At 42.1% G+C, this 16,129-nt stretch overlaps 1 protein-coding gene and 1 long non-coding RNA gene across 4 annotated transcripts in view; one reads left to right on the top strand and one right to left on the bottom strand.

Moving 5' to 3' along the window:
- The window catches only part of LOC146080854 (uncharacterized), a 34,405-nt gene extending 18,478 nt beyond the window's left edge, over window positions 1-15,927 (top strand). For all 3 annotated transcript variants that reach the window (XR_014475006.1, XR_014475005.1, XR_014475007.1), the window contains 2 exons: window positions 9,326-9,441; window positions 10,597-15,927. This is a non-coding gene — a long non-coding RNA (uncharacterized LOC146080854). The remainder of the gene's footprint in view (window positions 1-9,325; window positions 9,442-10,596) is intronic.
- The window catches only part of CNTNAP2 (contactin associated protein 2), a 1,678,538-nt gene that overhangs the window by 989,419 nt on the left and 672,990 nt on the right, over window positions 1-16,129 (bottom strand). The window lies entirely within an intron of this gene.

Genomic DNA, 16,129 nt, shown 5'->3' with positions numbered 1-16,129 from the left:
AGATATGTGTAAGACTCATTTGCAGTAGTCTATGATTGAACAGCTCATGCTTCTGAAGACATTGTAAAGATACTTGGGGGATTATTTACTAAAATGGGAATTCTATTGATGTTGCCCATAGAAACCAATCAGAATCTACTTCAAATATATTTAGCACCTTACTGAAGATAATAAATAGAATCTGATTGGCTGGCCATAGCAACGTTCCATCTTCTATAAAACGCAATTCCTTCCATCTTTAAAAGCAGAGAGATACAACTGAGTGTACACACACAACAGATTCAATCTGTCAAATCGCACATGAATAAAGGTCACCTGACCAGGCATACCGGCCACCCAGCTGACACACCACAACCCGGCCACCCAGAGACTGACAACCAATGAAATAAGACTCAAGCGGGCTTGAAATACAGGAAGCACATAGGATTCCATTATCCTTGATAAAGGCACGCAGTGCCGAAATGCATTGGATCACAGGACACACGTCCTTCACGCACACAGAACCACACAAGTCTCCTCCAGGAGGAGTTGAGCGCACACGGCTCCAGCAGCCCTGACACCCCGGGTGAATGCTCGTGAGCTGACCCGGGAAGTGACGGGAGCGGCTGTAGAAGCTGTGTGGACCTACTGCCAACTACACCGCGGGAAGTGCGGACGCCGGTGAAGACTACAGAGATGCACGGCGAGGATCATCTACGACGCAGCTGCCAGGTATCAGGTAAGTGTGCGGTGTACCACCGGAGGGTTAGGGACGCCAGCCCTCGGTGCCACCTATGCACTTTCCTTGACCATCAGAGACATTGCACATAAAGAGACTTCAGCCCGTGACCTCCGGTGCCGGAAACCACCAAACCCCCACCCCACCATCTCCCCGCACCTTTAACCCATCCTCCCACACAGCAGACTCTGTGCATTGCCAAAACACGGAGCCTCTGCATTTCCCCCACCACCCAGGTCGCCTACAGTAGGGAAGGTGGTCACATACCACCTGTATATCTGGTTGTTTGGAAATGGATTAATGCGCTGGGTGCTGCCTGATCCTGTCTAGTGAATATGTCACCACATATACAAGAACATAGGAAAAAAGGAAAAGTACTGACAGCTTTTTTCAGGCGCTCCACTCTATTACATCATCTGCAGAAGACACCTTAGTGAGATCTGCACGACAGAACTAGTCTTTGTGACGCCCACCCAGACGTGTGATCACCTTCACCCTTACCCCCACCCACCAGCATCCCCCTGCTATATAAGATTCATACTGCAATTGTAAAAGTCACAATAAATATTTTTCTTTTGCACATATTCAGTCTCCAAGAACATTTTAATTGGGTAATATAAAGGTCCACACACACTGGGCTTACAAGTGAGTGCGCAGTTCACCCGAACTATCACCAATGTTCCATCTTCAACAGAACTCCCATCCTAGTAAATAAACCCCTAGATTCCTGGTTTTATAATATCCTTTATTAAAAATGAGTAATTGCAGTATAAATGAATGATCACTGGGGCTGTCGCAGTTTTGCTAAAAAAAAAACCTGCAACTTTTTTCCTACATGCTGAGAGGCACCAAGCACAGGGCAAGGCTGCCTAACATGCACAATACCTTCCCGTGTTGTGATTATAATTTATATGCAATCACATTGCAGAAAGGCAATGTAAGCACATTTCAATAATAGCCCACCATCTGCGCAGCCTGGCTGTGAAGGCAGGCACAGGGCCTCCATTTTCTCGGCTTGCTTCCGCTGCATAGGATGTCACGCATCTGCCACAAAATTACCCATATGTCCGGAACTCACCCACCCAATGACCCGTCACCACCCCGCCATCACTCAGACTGCTGTCGTATGTTATAGGATGCAACTGCAGTTTGAGAGTCTGCACATGTGTACTGTGGCATCCATGTATGCACAGTTGTTTGCCAATTTGGCATTTTGGCTAGGCCCCTTGGGCATTGGGGCTAATTCAGCATGGATCGCAATTTGAGAATATGTAATATGCAATAGACAATAGAGTAAACCACCTCCCAAACAGAGTAATTGGCTTTTGCAAAAACGAGAGAGATGTGTGAACAAATTGCTAATTGGCATCCATTCGCAAATCCATACGCAATTTCCCAAAACAACTAAAGGCTTTTGCTGTCTGTGCAAATGTGTAGGTCTGAGGCTTTTTCTGATCTATGAATGAGACAGGGTGGAAGTGGTCACCAAAAACACCTGTGCTCGTCTGTGTTTTTCCACCAGGTTCCCACCCCCAAACATCGGCTTCCTGTCAAACTGCGAGAGGATTAAAGTTACTATCCATACTTATTTTCTGTGGCTAATTCCCCTTGTTCATGCACAATGCAATCTATTGTCCATTTTGACCTAAAGCAAGACAATCAATAGGGGTTGACCTATTGAATGTCGACATTTTATCATGAACAGGTGAAGTATGAAATGTTTATATAGCCTTTTACAATATACAGATGGAGCAGCTCCAATCAGAGCTGCTCTTGGCAATCAAATCGCCAATCACCAGCCACCGCCATCCGCCGGAAGGGGGCATGTGTGCACAAGATGCTCTCACACCTGTTCTGTTGGAGCCCTCCACCATCTGCTGCCGCTACCCCACGCCCCCCCCCCCCCAATCCCAGCATGGTGCTGTGCTACTTCCGGGTTCTACGCTCGGCATACTATCTAGAATAAAGTAACTTAACTCCATGACAACGTGGATAGTTCATACCCCCACTATCCACGTTGGCATGGAGTTGATTTTACTGTGGCGAGTGTAGCGAGCCACAGAGCCCGCAGCATGGGCGAGCGAAGCTACACAAGTACCTGCTTTCTTTTTGCATATACAAATCATGATTACACACAAATAGACAGCGCAGACTGGACACTCAGTAACCCAAGAAATTAAAATTTTAAATTTGTTTATTTGTGCAAATCTCTTAGAAATATTGACAAATTTTAAAAAAGAGGTCACCGGCCGGTGGGGTTCATACAATACATGGCATTTTACATAAAATAACAAAAATATAATGATAAAAATAAATAAACATTGGAGCAGCTTTCAATAATGCATAATTCCAGCTTGGTTAAGCATATATAGGGTTAATTGCTTTTTCTAGCAGGGTTAGATTGAAATCAAGCTTTTTGTCCGAAGGCTGTTAGTTGACAAATTATGCTGTGCTACCTGCACAGAACTTGCTTTCAGCAGCTTGTTAGAAGATTAGTCAATCAGCCATACTATTTAGAGTTAGTGACAATTTGGCACATATAAGCAGAAAGAAAGCAAATGGGTATACTTATGCTCTTGCTCTGCGGCTTGTGTGATGCTGTATAATTGTAATCCACTTTGGGGAGTATTTGCTGGCTCTGCCTTAAGTGTGTTCCCAGCTGATTTGGTGGAATTCTTTTCAGCTTTATCCAGAACGCTCCGGCTTCCAGGTCCCCCACAGCAGTGCCTTTCGTGCCTCTCGTGTGAACAAACAGGGGCTGATGACGCGTTTCCCCGCCTCTCCTTAGTCAGCGGCTTCCTCAGATGAGGAAGCCGCTGACTAAGGAGAGGCGGGGAAACGCGTCATCAGCCCCTGTTTGTTCACACGAGAGGCACGAAAGGCACTGCTGTGGGGGACCTGGAAGCCGGAGCGTTCTGGATAAAGCTGAAAAGAATTCCACCAAATCAGCTGGGAACACACTTAAGGCAGAGCCAGCAAATACTCCCCAAAGTGGATTACAATTATACAGCATCACACAAGCCGCAGAGCAAGAGCATAAGTATACCCATTTGCTTTCTTTCTGCTTATATGTGCCAAATTGTCACTAACTCTAAATAGTATGGCTGATTGACTAATCTTCTAACAAGCTGCTGAAAGCAAGTTCTGTGCAGGTAGCACAGCATAATTTGTCAACTAACAGCCTTCGGACAAAAAGCTTGATTTCAATCTAACCCTGCTAGAAAAAGCAATTAACCCTATATATGCTTAACCAAGCTGGAATTATGCATTATTGAAAGCTGCTCCAATGTTTATTTATTTTTATCATTATATTTTTGTTATTTTATGTAAAATGCCATGTATTGTATGAACCCCACCGGCCGGTGACCTCTTTTTTAAAATTTGTCAATATTTCTAAGAGATTTGCACAAATAAACAAATTTAAAATTTTAATTTCTTGGGTTACTGAGTGTCCAGTCTGCGCTGTCTATTTGTGTGTATTTTTGCTTTTTGAGTTTAAGAAGGGCTGAGTATCCCTTCTAGGACAGCAGCAAGGACAATCACTAGCCCTATTTGTTTTTCTGCGCTTGGTTTATAGCTTTTTCTGACAAATCATGATTGTTTGATTGAGATATTACTTTAAATAGATTTTTTCTCCTGTAAGGGACACTCTTCTGACTTGTTTGCCACATTCTTGACAATCACGACAGCAGAAATCACGAACATAAGTATACCATGAAAGGTTAAGAATAGGCTGCGGAGGGAAGGGTTAGGGTGAGGCTGCAGGATGGGGGGAGGGTTGGGGGTTAGGCTGTCTTGGGTGTGGGCTAGGCTGTGAGAGGGAAGGGTTAGGCTGCAGGATTACAGCGTTAGGCTGTGGGAAGGGAGGGTTAGGATTAGGGTGAGGGTTAGTTTACTTGCTCTTTCCTGTTGAGATTATGACAATCAGGATGCCAGTATCAGTATTTTGACAGTCGGCATTCTAACTACCGGTATTCCATCTGTGAGATCTCTTAGGAGAGAGGATTAACTAATAAAAAGTTTAATGTAAAAGTACCATAATCGTGTGAAAACAGACATTTTTCCAGTATGTATGACTAAAATAAACAAGCCACTAACTTTTATTTTATTTTAAGAATATCAACACTTTCTATCTTCAAAAACTACAGTATAAACCTCTGATTCAAATTTATTATGACACCATTCCCATCAGGCCCAGATATAATCTAATATGAGCCTGACTAATATAACAATGACATAGCACCATCCGACATTTTAAGCAACAGCTAAGTCATAAAGTCAATAAATTAGAAAACAGCACCACAAAGTAACAGAGAACTATAGCTAAATATGAAGGAAAGAGTGAGAATTTCCAATTTTCTACTTTAAATTCTCCTCTTTTTGGTCGTTTTTCAAGGGAGAGTGCCAGGTGGAGTAGTTTGGACAGAGCTACATTGCACACTAAAAGTAATGACGTGTATCATTGCCATGCAATATATGATGATGTGATGCAATTCCCTTCCCTCCACTGTTCGCTAAATAGTGTTTGGACCAGTGTTACTTTGTATGTAAGCCACAATTCTGACATACAGTATGGCTTCTTCACCTCAGAGACCTGTGATGACTCTATCCGAGTCCATAGAGCCTAAATTTTACTTTGATTTTTCTTATTTGCATTTTCTATTTTACAAATACTTTTAATAAAAATCCTAATTTATGCATAAGGTGCAGTACAGTAAAATTATTTTTATATGCACCAGATGCAAAATTGTTGATTAAATACAAACTCCAAACACATTTCATGAGGTTTGATTCACAGCCATATTAAACATGGGGGAATACAAAAGTTAATAAAATATTGGTTGGAAGCACAAACCATGGTGTTATTTATAAAGTTTTTTTTTGGCTTGGCTTTTTTTTCAAGACTACAAAGATGACATGCAAATTGTAATTACAACCTGGTGGTGCCAAAGACAATATTCTGCATTTCAGACATTGCTTAACATCTTGGAACTGAAAATGAAATCAGTATCACTCTCTCTAATCCAAGACAGCTTCCAAAAAGCAGGGAAGTGTGTCAAGAGTCCACTATTTATGAAACACTGGCAAAGGATTTGCCATTTTATTTTGAATGTTCTAATATTGAAATGCTGATTGCAATCTGCTGTCTGTATCAAATGTCTTGTTTTGCAGCAATGGAATGGAATAATTAAGGGGTTCATAACTGTTTAAATGCAGAGGAGGTTTTACTTTCATTTGGTTGTTTTGGGAAGTAGCTAAAGCTTTCCAAGCCTGAATTGTTTTTCTGTTTCTCTGCAGGACCATGCTATTCTGACTTAAATATGGCCACTTAAGAACAAATAGGATTAGTAAACTAACAAGGCAATAGCAGAAGTCCAAGGGAAACTTCAAGAGCTAGAATAAATAATACTATCTTCCATTTAATTTATGTTTGTATTGATGACATCATCAAAAACAAAGTAATGCTAACAGAGGATAGATACTATAGCTGAAATAATAGCAACTCACACCGGCCCACCCACTTGACCCACTTGACAAATAAATGCAGCCTTTCTTCCCAACTGATTAATTTCTCCCACGTCCAAAATTCTGCTCCTACCACTGGAACTCTCTGCCTTTGGGGGAGATTCTCTAAGAATCTCCGCCCCCTTCGCCGGCCATCGCAATTATAATTATCGCATATGTTCTTACATATGCGATAATTATAGCAAAGGACAGCTCTTGCGTTAAGAGCTGTCCTTTGCGGTGAGAGTCGCCGGGTCCCAGCAGGTCCAGGCGGCTCCCCCCTCCCTCCCACACCCGGGGCTCTCCTCCTCCGTGCACCCGGAAGAGGATCAGTGCAGGGAGGAGGTCACAGGTCCGGGCAGTACAGCTCTGTGGGGGGAGGGGGTGATGCGGGGCGGCGGGGGTCCGTGTGGGTCGGCGGGGGTCCGTGCGGGGCGGCGGTGGGTTCACGTTAGAAGCCTATTGGCTTCTATGGGGCATCGCCAGATTTTTCTGTACATAATGGGTACTTGTGGACAATTATAATTGATACAGACTCCTTAAAAAATTGATATTTGTTGATTTCTCGGAATTGGAGTCACATGCTCTTAGGGTTACCACCTTTCCCCTTTAATTCCGGACACATATTATTTACACAGGTTCTGTGGAAGTTTAAAACCAGGTGAAATGGAGTCTTGAAGTCAGCCAGCCACAGAACCTGTGTAATTAATATGTGTCCGGAATTAAAGGGGAAAGGTGGTAACCCTACATGCTCTGAATATTTATAAATATGTATAAATATAGTCTGAAGTAAATAAATAGGGAGGTATGAATTGGTGAACTGCCTAGAGTCTTACATCTGGAATCACTTTGTGGTTACAACACTACACATTGACCCTTATTTAGATCTGATCGCAGTACAAACTTGTTTGGAAAATGGGCAAAACCATTTGCACTGCAGGATGAGGGGGGGGGGGGGAGATGTAACATGTGCAGAGAAAGTTAAATTAGGGTGGGGTGTGTCGAAACTGAAATCTAAATTACAGTGTAAAGATAATGGAGCCAGTATTTACCCTGCACAGAAACAAAATAACTCACACAAATCTAACTCTCTCTGCACATGTTACATCTGCCCTACCTGCAGTGCACATGGTTTTGCCCATTTTCCAAACAAATTTGTACTGCGATCAGATCTGACTAAGAGCCATTGTGTATAATTTTATTTTTTCGTATATACATGGCTCACTTATTGGAAGCAATCACCAGCTACTGAATTTTCAGATATCAAGGAGGTTGGCTTGCTGATTAAAAACTGTGAAAAATGTGTTTCCTAACCTTTAAACTCACTGTGAGTTGCGTACACACATACCAGTTCTTACCAGCGGGTTACATATTTTAGATCTACAGTGTCTAGGTCAGTGATGGCTAACCTTGACACTCCAGCTGTTGTTGAACTACACATCCCAGCATGCCCTGCATTAGTTTTACTATTTGGCCATGCTAAAACTGATGCAGGGCATGCTGGGATGTATAGTTCAACAACAGCTGGAGTGTCAAGGTTAGCCATCACTGGTCTAGGTCTACAATCAAAAGGTCAATGGGGTCAAAGGTTTACAGGGTCAAAAGGTCGACAGTCAAAAGGCAACAGGATGAAAAGGTCGCCAGTCAAATGGCCGACATGGTCAAATGGTTGACTTTGAAAAGGTCGACAAATGTTGACATGAGTTTTTCATTTTTTGGGGGTCGACAAAGGTTGACATGAGGTTTTTATGTCTATGTTGGATTGGTTGGCATTGACACCGTAGAAGTTTACCACATCCAATTGCATGGCTTGCTGTGCTGGCCATGCTTCGAGCACTGTTATGCTCTAACTCTTTGCCCATGTGGATGGTAAAATATGAACAAATCGATTTTTGTGTACTGCATCCTCTCGCATGGCTCTCTGTTCTCGGCACAATATTTTAATATAACTCAATGCCCACGTGGATGGTAATGTACAAAGTTGGCTTTTTACAAATAAAAAATGAAAAACTCATGTCAACCTCTAAAGCAGGGGTGGGGAACCTTTTTTTGTGCCAAAGGCCGTTTATATAGGGAAAAAAAATCCTTTGGGGGCCATACGTAAAAATGTTACTTACAAATTTTCCTTCTGCAGCCGTCCCACGCTACAGCGGCTGCCGCTGAATAAGACTCACATTCTCCGGCTGCTGCTGATTAAGAGGAATGTTGCGAGAACTACGGCAAAACCGCGGGGTGGGTGGGCGGTACACTCAGACTAGCTACGGGGGCCATTTACGGTCCGGGGGCTGGGAGGTTCCCCACCCCTGCCCTAAAGCATGGATACCCTTACCAGCGGCTATATTGCTATTTAGCTAAAATTCCCACCTTTGTTGGATCTTATGAATTTGTGCATATGATTTCTATTTATTTATTTTATACATGTTTTGAACCAACATAAGCAACTTGCAGATTGAACACATGTTCCACATCTCACGGATTCCACATCTCAAGAATTACAACAAAAGTACATAATCTACATGTAGTTATCATTTTTCAAACACAAGATAGGAGCAGATTGTCATGGGCGCTGTTTATCATACGAAATGAGTTTTAAAACTCGTTGCATATAATAAAAATCATTGATTAAACAGCCCCATTATTTTAATCAGAAATACTGCAACCCAATCATTTATCAGCCCACCTAGTTATCTAAACAAAAAGACACATGTATATAATGGGAGAAGAGGAAAAACTTTAGCAGCGTGCATGCACTACCTAATAATAGGAGCAAATTAATAGATCAAATGCTAATTTTTATAGTTCTAAAAAATAGAGATCCAGTTTATAAGACATGTAACAAAATCACTGTAAGCAGCCTATAATTATATTAAGATGTACCATAAATAACACAGTCACTCTATACTACATAAATAAACCACAATGATAATAAAGAATGTGTTTTTTGTTAGAAAACGACAGCCCCTTAGAGAACTTTCTCTAGGAATGTAATATTAAAGCAGAGATGAACTTCTAGTTAGACACTCAATTGTTATGACTAATAATTGGATGTTGTGCCCATTAGGTTTAAGAAGTTGAAAAATATGAATCCTGTATGTTTTGCAGTGCAATAGCATTATGGCCTCCCCTCACTCTGAATTTTATCAAAGGGGTATGCTCCATCCCTATTCATTGGTGGAACTGATGCAAGGCATTCATGGAATATATATCTACTGTATACTGTAAGTTTAATTATATATAGATTATTATTCTTTTCAACTCTTTCAAATAACAATTTGATATTACTTTTGTGATTTTAAAATCTCCTCTAGAGGTTCGACCCGACTTAGGTCAACAGTCATTAGGTGGACATCGTTGGGTCAACAGACAACTTGGTCGACAGGGTTCTAGGTCAACATGGGTGAAGGTCAACAGGTGTCTAGGTCGACATGGGACAATGTCGACATGGGTTTAGGTCGACAAATGCGTTAGTTCGACCTGGGTTAGGTGGACAGGTCGCGAGGTCGACGTGGGGTTTTTCACAGATTTTTTACCCGAATGTCGACACAGTCGACATGGACACAGTTGAAAGTCAACCGCAGTCGCTTGCAAAGCTTTGGGCTTGGTGCCTCACTGTGCTTGGTGCACTATTTTATTCTCCCACCACGACCTAGTGGATGGTAGGGCATGAAATACTGCCTGCCGGCACATGTCGGCTCAAACAACTGTGAAAAAACCCATGTCGACCTCGCGACCTGTCGACCTAACCCATGTTGACCTAACGCATTTATCGACCTAAAACCATGTTGATCTTGTCCCATGTCGACCTAGACACCTGTTGACCTTCATTCATGTCGACCTAGAACCCTGTCGACCTTGTTGCCTGTCGACCCAACGGTGTGAACCTAATGACTGTCGACCTTATGCTGTGTACACACGGTCCGATTTCCTTTCCGATATTGACGATATAGTCAACATCGGATCGGCATCGGATGCAGATCGCAAGGGTTTTAACCCTTGCGATCCCGATCTGATCCCGATGCGCGTTCATGTATCGGAAGCCAGAAAGTCTTGGCTGCCTTGTCTATATAGTGCAGATCTGCACTATATAGTCAAGATAGGATGCAAATCGGATGTGCCTTAAGATCCTATCCACAATCCTATCTGATCAGATCGTGGATAGGATCTTAAGGCACATCTAACGTGTGTACACACCATATAAGTCGGGTCGACAATACGACGGTATCCCGTGGGGAGCAACACAAATGCATGAATGCATACTTTACATGTAATTTATGACATCTGTATTACAGTTCATGGAAATTTAAATGATTGCTTAAATATTTCTCCCTAGAATTATTTTATTCCAAACCTTTTTATGTTTTTTCTCTTCTTAGCATGTAATGGACTATTACATCTCAATCAAGGCATATTGTACGTGAATCAGCCTTCAAGATAAAAGTAAAAATACTTTGTTTGACTCTACTGACAACCAATATAGATTAATTACATTTTTCTACAAAAGAAATCGTATCATTTCTGTGCTAATGTACTGGAAGCCATTGTTACTCTGGCATTTTATAATGAATATACTGTACATTGATTTGTCATGGGTTAGCACCTTATACAATTTTCTTTTAATAACCTGGCACACACAGATCTGCAATACTGCAGAATACCAATATTTAGTAATGAATCTAAAGATGGGGCCCAATTCAGACATGATCGCAGTCTGAGTCGTAGCCAAACGACTTTGGCTAAGCTTCTCTTCACAGAGGCACTCGCATGGACTGGGGTCCATCCAGCATTTCTATGGGCATGCCCACAAAAACAATGTACGTGCCCATAGAAACGCTAAGCGGGCTCCATTGAACGCAGGTGTGCCCCTTCTTGCTCGGGAGGGGGTGATGACATCACTTGACATCAGCACCCGCCCCCAATTTGCATTCAATGGTGAGCAAGGCTTAAAGTGGTCATGCAGAGGTGGGTGAACTCATTTCTCTATGCCACCTAATTACCCCCTTTCCCTCCCCCCATTAGACAGAGACCGGGCCAGGGCCAATGTGGAGGTTGAAATGCTCCACCTCACCATTAGATGTGGTGGAACTCAGTTCCACCCCATTCCCCCTCACTTTAACCCCTGATGGTGAGTAACCATCAAATCATTTTTCCACTGTGCAGGTGCATGCGAGAGGATGTGTAAGGGTACACATCCGCTCGCAGCATAGTGAGGGGATTCGGGTGGCAGGGGAGGGGGGGCGTGCATTTGCCAGGGCAATAGGGCAGCATTAACCTGCTTGCTAGGCTCCATATATAGACGCAGCCTAGCGAGCAGGTCCGAATCATGTCCATGGTGTAAGCTACACATACATGTGCCAAGCCTGGCAAATTCTGCATTTAATTCAAAAATGGGAGATCGCACTGGATATATACTGAAATTCCCAATATTTACAGTCAAGGGATCCTTCATATTTGCAGGTTTGCCCACCGAAAATGGTTGCTTTCAGGGGATATCACACATATAGTGTTTGATAAATTGGCCTCATAGGGTTAAACAGAATATTTGATCAGTCAGCGGATTTCAAAGATAGCTCAGTGCTAGAATTACTTTTTTATAGTGTTTTTTAGCTCAGTTATAGTTGCATTCAATTATTTAGGATTATAGCTGCCTTATTTCGGCTCATGCTTTTCTATCTTCTATTGTTTTCAGAATAAATATTTAATGTTCAAAAGATCAAACAATTGCAGTGTTATCTTAGAAAGATCTAGTTTATCAAACCGCATTCAATTATATACCGGAGGCGTTTCCTGCCCACCGCCCAAGTATCTTTTGGAGTAAAACATGACTACCTATGAAAAGCTGATGGCTTGTATTGCCATAAAACAGTCAAAAGATCCCTTACTGCTGACCAGAAGCTATTTATTACACAGCTAAAGTGTCAAAGGCATAGTGCCGCTCAAGCCCATCATTCCATCATACAGAAATATTGCTTGTCTCTACACATGGGAGTTTATTTCTGTCACCCTTCAAGCTCTGTAAACACAGAGAGAAAGGGATACTGTGTCTCCAAGAAAATGTTATTTATCATATACATAGGGAACTTTTGGGAAACGGCCTTTTCAAAAATAGTTCCGTTGTCTCAGAGATGCATAATATTAAAACATCATATTTGAAATAGCCTGAAATATATCAAACTAAGGGACCAATTTATCACCATCCACATCTGAGGTTGTGATAAGATTGCTCCAACCCGCAATGCATTTGCTGATTACATTTACATGGATGTAAGGTATCAGTTATTGAATGCAGGGACAAAGCTTGTGAGAGCAATATCCCTGTCTGTGAATGCCCTCTCCAGACTTATTTGCCACTGGTTTTGCATAATCCCTTTACTGCCCTGGGGTCCCACAGTAGCACAGGAGGACCTGATGACTGGTAGCTCTCACCAGAGCACTGATCACCAGTCCCTAGGTGTGGCAGAGTAAATCCCTTGGTAGGGAACCAGCACTCATATTCAGTTGCAAAAAATTGTATTAGAAAAATAGCAACATAGTAACAATCAAGAGTAGCATGGCTGACCCGACAGCCATTTCAAATGGAGTCCTTCCAGTTTTCGTTGAATATATATAGGCGGTATAACAAACAGCGGCACTCCACAAAATAAGTAAAAATCAAACTTTAGTGCATAAATGAAAACAGAAATTGCCCCTTTGTTAAGCTGTCTCAAAATATGATCTGGTCTCCAGAAAAAGTGAATTAAAAGTTGGAGCAGTTTTTCCTGAAAACTCCTACAAAAGCCCTTCAGTACAGTTATGTGATACTAAAATAATGTGCAAATAATGTGCAAAGGGTATGTAAAGATTTGGTTAACAATGACAAAGTGCATATACATAGGTGTCTAATAAATATTCTTCCAATAGAAGAATAGGGCCATTTGTGACTTAGATGCATATGGTCACACAAGCTGATTTAGAGGTTCATATCACAATAACACAGAAGAGATGGAGAGGACTGATGCTGAATTGAACACAAGTTGGAGGCAATTGTTAGACCTCCCACATTTGCTCTGTTGTGGGTGGCTGAGCAGGGTGGCGGTAAACCTTATGGTACTTATGTAATATCTGGACTCCCGATTTTCTTATGAGACCGCGTCCCCTCGCGGGGCTCGCTGCGCTCACCACGCTTCGGGCACGGTGGCTCGCTGCGCTCGCCACAATATATAAAATCAACTCCATGCGTAGTTGGATAGTAGGGGGTATGAAAAAATGGGGTGCATTCAACATGGGAGCCCAGATAATACATAAGTACCAACCTTATTTATTTATTTATTAACAAATAAATTATTAACAGTTCCTTATATATTCACATATTCTGTAGTGCTTTGCAGAGAATATTTGAACATCAGTCGCTGCCTCAGTGGAGCTTACAATCTATATTCCCTACCACATGTACACACACACAGACATTCTAGGGTTAATTTTTGTTGGAAGTCAAATAACCTACCAGTATATTTTTGGATTGTGGGAGGAAAATGGAGTACCCACAGTTTGGGCAATGAAGGGAATGGAATCCATTACCTCAGTGCTGTGAGGAAGTAATGCTAACCATTACACCGTCCAACTTGTCCACCTTTCCAGGGGCCTGGGAACACCACACGATTTTCATAACAAAATGCAGTGGTCAAATTATCAGTGTTCAAGTGGTATTATAGGAACAGAAAACAAAACATGATTTTATAATATCTATTCTGATTACAAAATGAGATCTTTACAAAGTTCAAACACAAGATGTGTAGACTGCTCTGCAACAAGTTGTTCTAATAAATAGTCTGTTTCTGGGATAATTAAACTACATTTCATTTCTACTCTTCTAAAATATAACTTTTATTTAGACAAATGTTGTGCAGAATTCACTCTTTATGGATAATACAAAATGTGGGTCTATATCTATCACTGCAAGGCTGAAAAATCAATTTGCAATAGCTTGTAAATTATGAACAGCTGACATTAAATTTTTCCATTTCCATGTACTGGAATTTAATGGTAAATTTGAAAGTTTAGGACATGCTTTATTTGGATTTCCATAATTGTGTTGATTTGAAAATGAAAGCCTGAAGTTATAGCGCGCAATTTATACAAGAGGAAAATGGAAATTCAGATATATTGACACAATGTAAATTTTTTAACTTAGTAACAATTAATAAATAAATATGCACTACAAACTCGGCAGAGTATGTAAAAGTCATGACTGCGTAATTGTGAACTAATGGGGCCTACACACAGAGCGAGTGTGATGACAGCGATCTGAGCTATGCTAGATCTCTCAGCACACAGCGCTACTCACAGTGCTGAGCGAGCTGTCAGCGCCAGTGTTCTCAGGTGAGAGAACACTGGCAATGACGATATTTATGGTCCCTGCTCATTTTTCATTCTATCAGGGATAACGCTACATGGGGCCGCGCATGGCACTGCTATCGCTGTCCCCTACAAACAGAGCGATGTAGAGTCATTTTCTGAGCGATCTAGTCAGATATCTTAGAAAATAGCCCAAAATCTCTATGTGTGTAGGCCCCATAAGGCAGACCTGCATGGTGATGCTGATATACAGTACCTGCTGTTTTTTGTTTTGATTTTATAATCACGCTTAATAGTGGTTGAAGAGTTCAGGTGTATTCATACCTCTAGAAAACAGCATAGAAATCTGCGGATATTCCTTCACTGAACTGTGTCTGATGTGCTTTACCCCGGAACATCTCAACAACGCCCCTTCAGTTACAAGTGGAGATGCACTTGTGTAAGTTTATTTCCAGAACATGTGTAAACTGCGGTATGCTCCACTGAGCATTAGCATTACACAATGTTCTTACCCGGCTTCCTGGGTTGCTGTCAAATCGTCCGCCCATCATTCAGGGAAGCTGGGTCATCGGCGCGGCAATTGACTGTAAGGCACCGTGTCTATAATGGCCGGGCCGGGGACGGGCTCTGGTTAGCTGAAAGAGCTTGGTTGTGGAAAGACAAGGGCGGCTCGAGATGTCTGTGTCCCACAAGCAGAGAATCCACACAGCCGCTTCCAGTTCTCCGCTGGAGTCCACATCCTGTCACAGCCAGTGGGGTAGCAGCTCTTGTGTCCCACAAGCAGTGGATCCCACACAGAAGCTGCCAGTCTCTGCTGGAGCGAGCATCCTATCACAGCCAGCGGGGCAGTAGCTCCTGCGTGCTGGTGGTGGCATGCACTATCCTCCCTCACACAGCTCCGTGCACCCAGCCAATCCCAGGCCGGGCCATGCCACCATCATCCCACTCAACCTGCCTCCAGCTGCCCGCACTAACTCTCCACCCTCACACCAGAAAATGCAGGGACTAGGCTGGTGTGAAAGTGGCCAACCCGGGAATGTCCCTGAATGATTCCTGGACTGTATTCCAGGGTAAGTCCCTGCATTTTCTGGTGTGAAGGGTTATAAGGCCATATGTAGTGGCAAAAGATATAAAAGTTTAAACTATTTTATTATTTTAGCTTATTCAGCAAATTTGACTCCTAGTACAGATGGCCCTAATAAAAATTGCATGAGTTCCCCTGGTATATCTACTTCTTTCTCCTTGGGCTATAGTTACACTAATGATTGTAACACATATACAGGAGAACAGGAAATGTTTAACATACAGTAAATCACACATTAAATGACTGAGCATTTTTTTTTTCAAAGTTCATTTTCACGTCAGCTCATTAAGATTCCTTTCATGTTCTTTTTTTATTAAATTAATTTCTTGTACAGCAAGATGATTATTTAATTTTACATGGCATAATGACAGGCTCATTTTGCATTTATGCAGATAGGGTCCGTTTCTTTTACATGATTGGTCAAAACTGGTGACCCCTTAAGCGCAGTGGAAGTGCTGGGTTGAGCTCAAATAACTTTGCTTATTCCATTA

This window comes from Crinia signifera, chromosome 5 (genome assembly GCF_055691185.1).
Source record: "Crinia signifera chromosome 5, ASM5569118v1, whole genome shotgun sequence".
Classification (NCBI taxonomy): Eukaryota; Metazoa; Chordata; class Amphibia; order Anura; family Myobatrachidae; genus Crinia; species Crinia signifera.
This window is presented reverse-complemented; position numbering and strand designations above follow the sequence as displayed.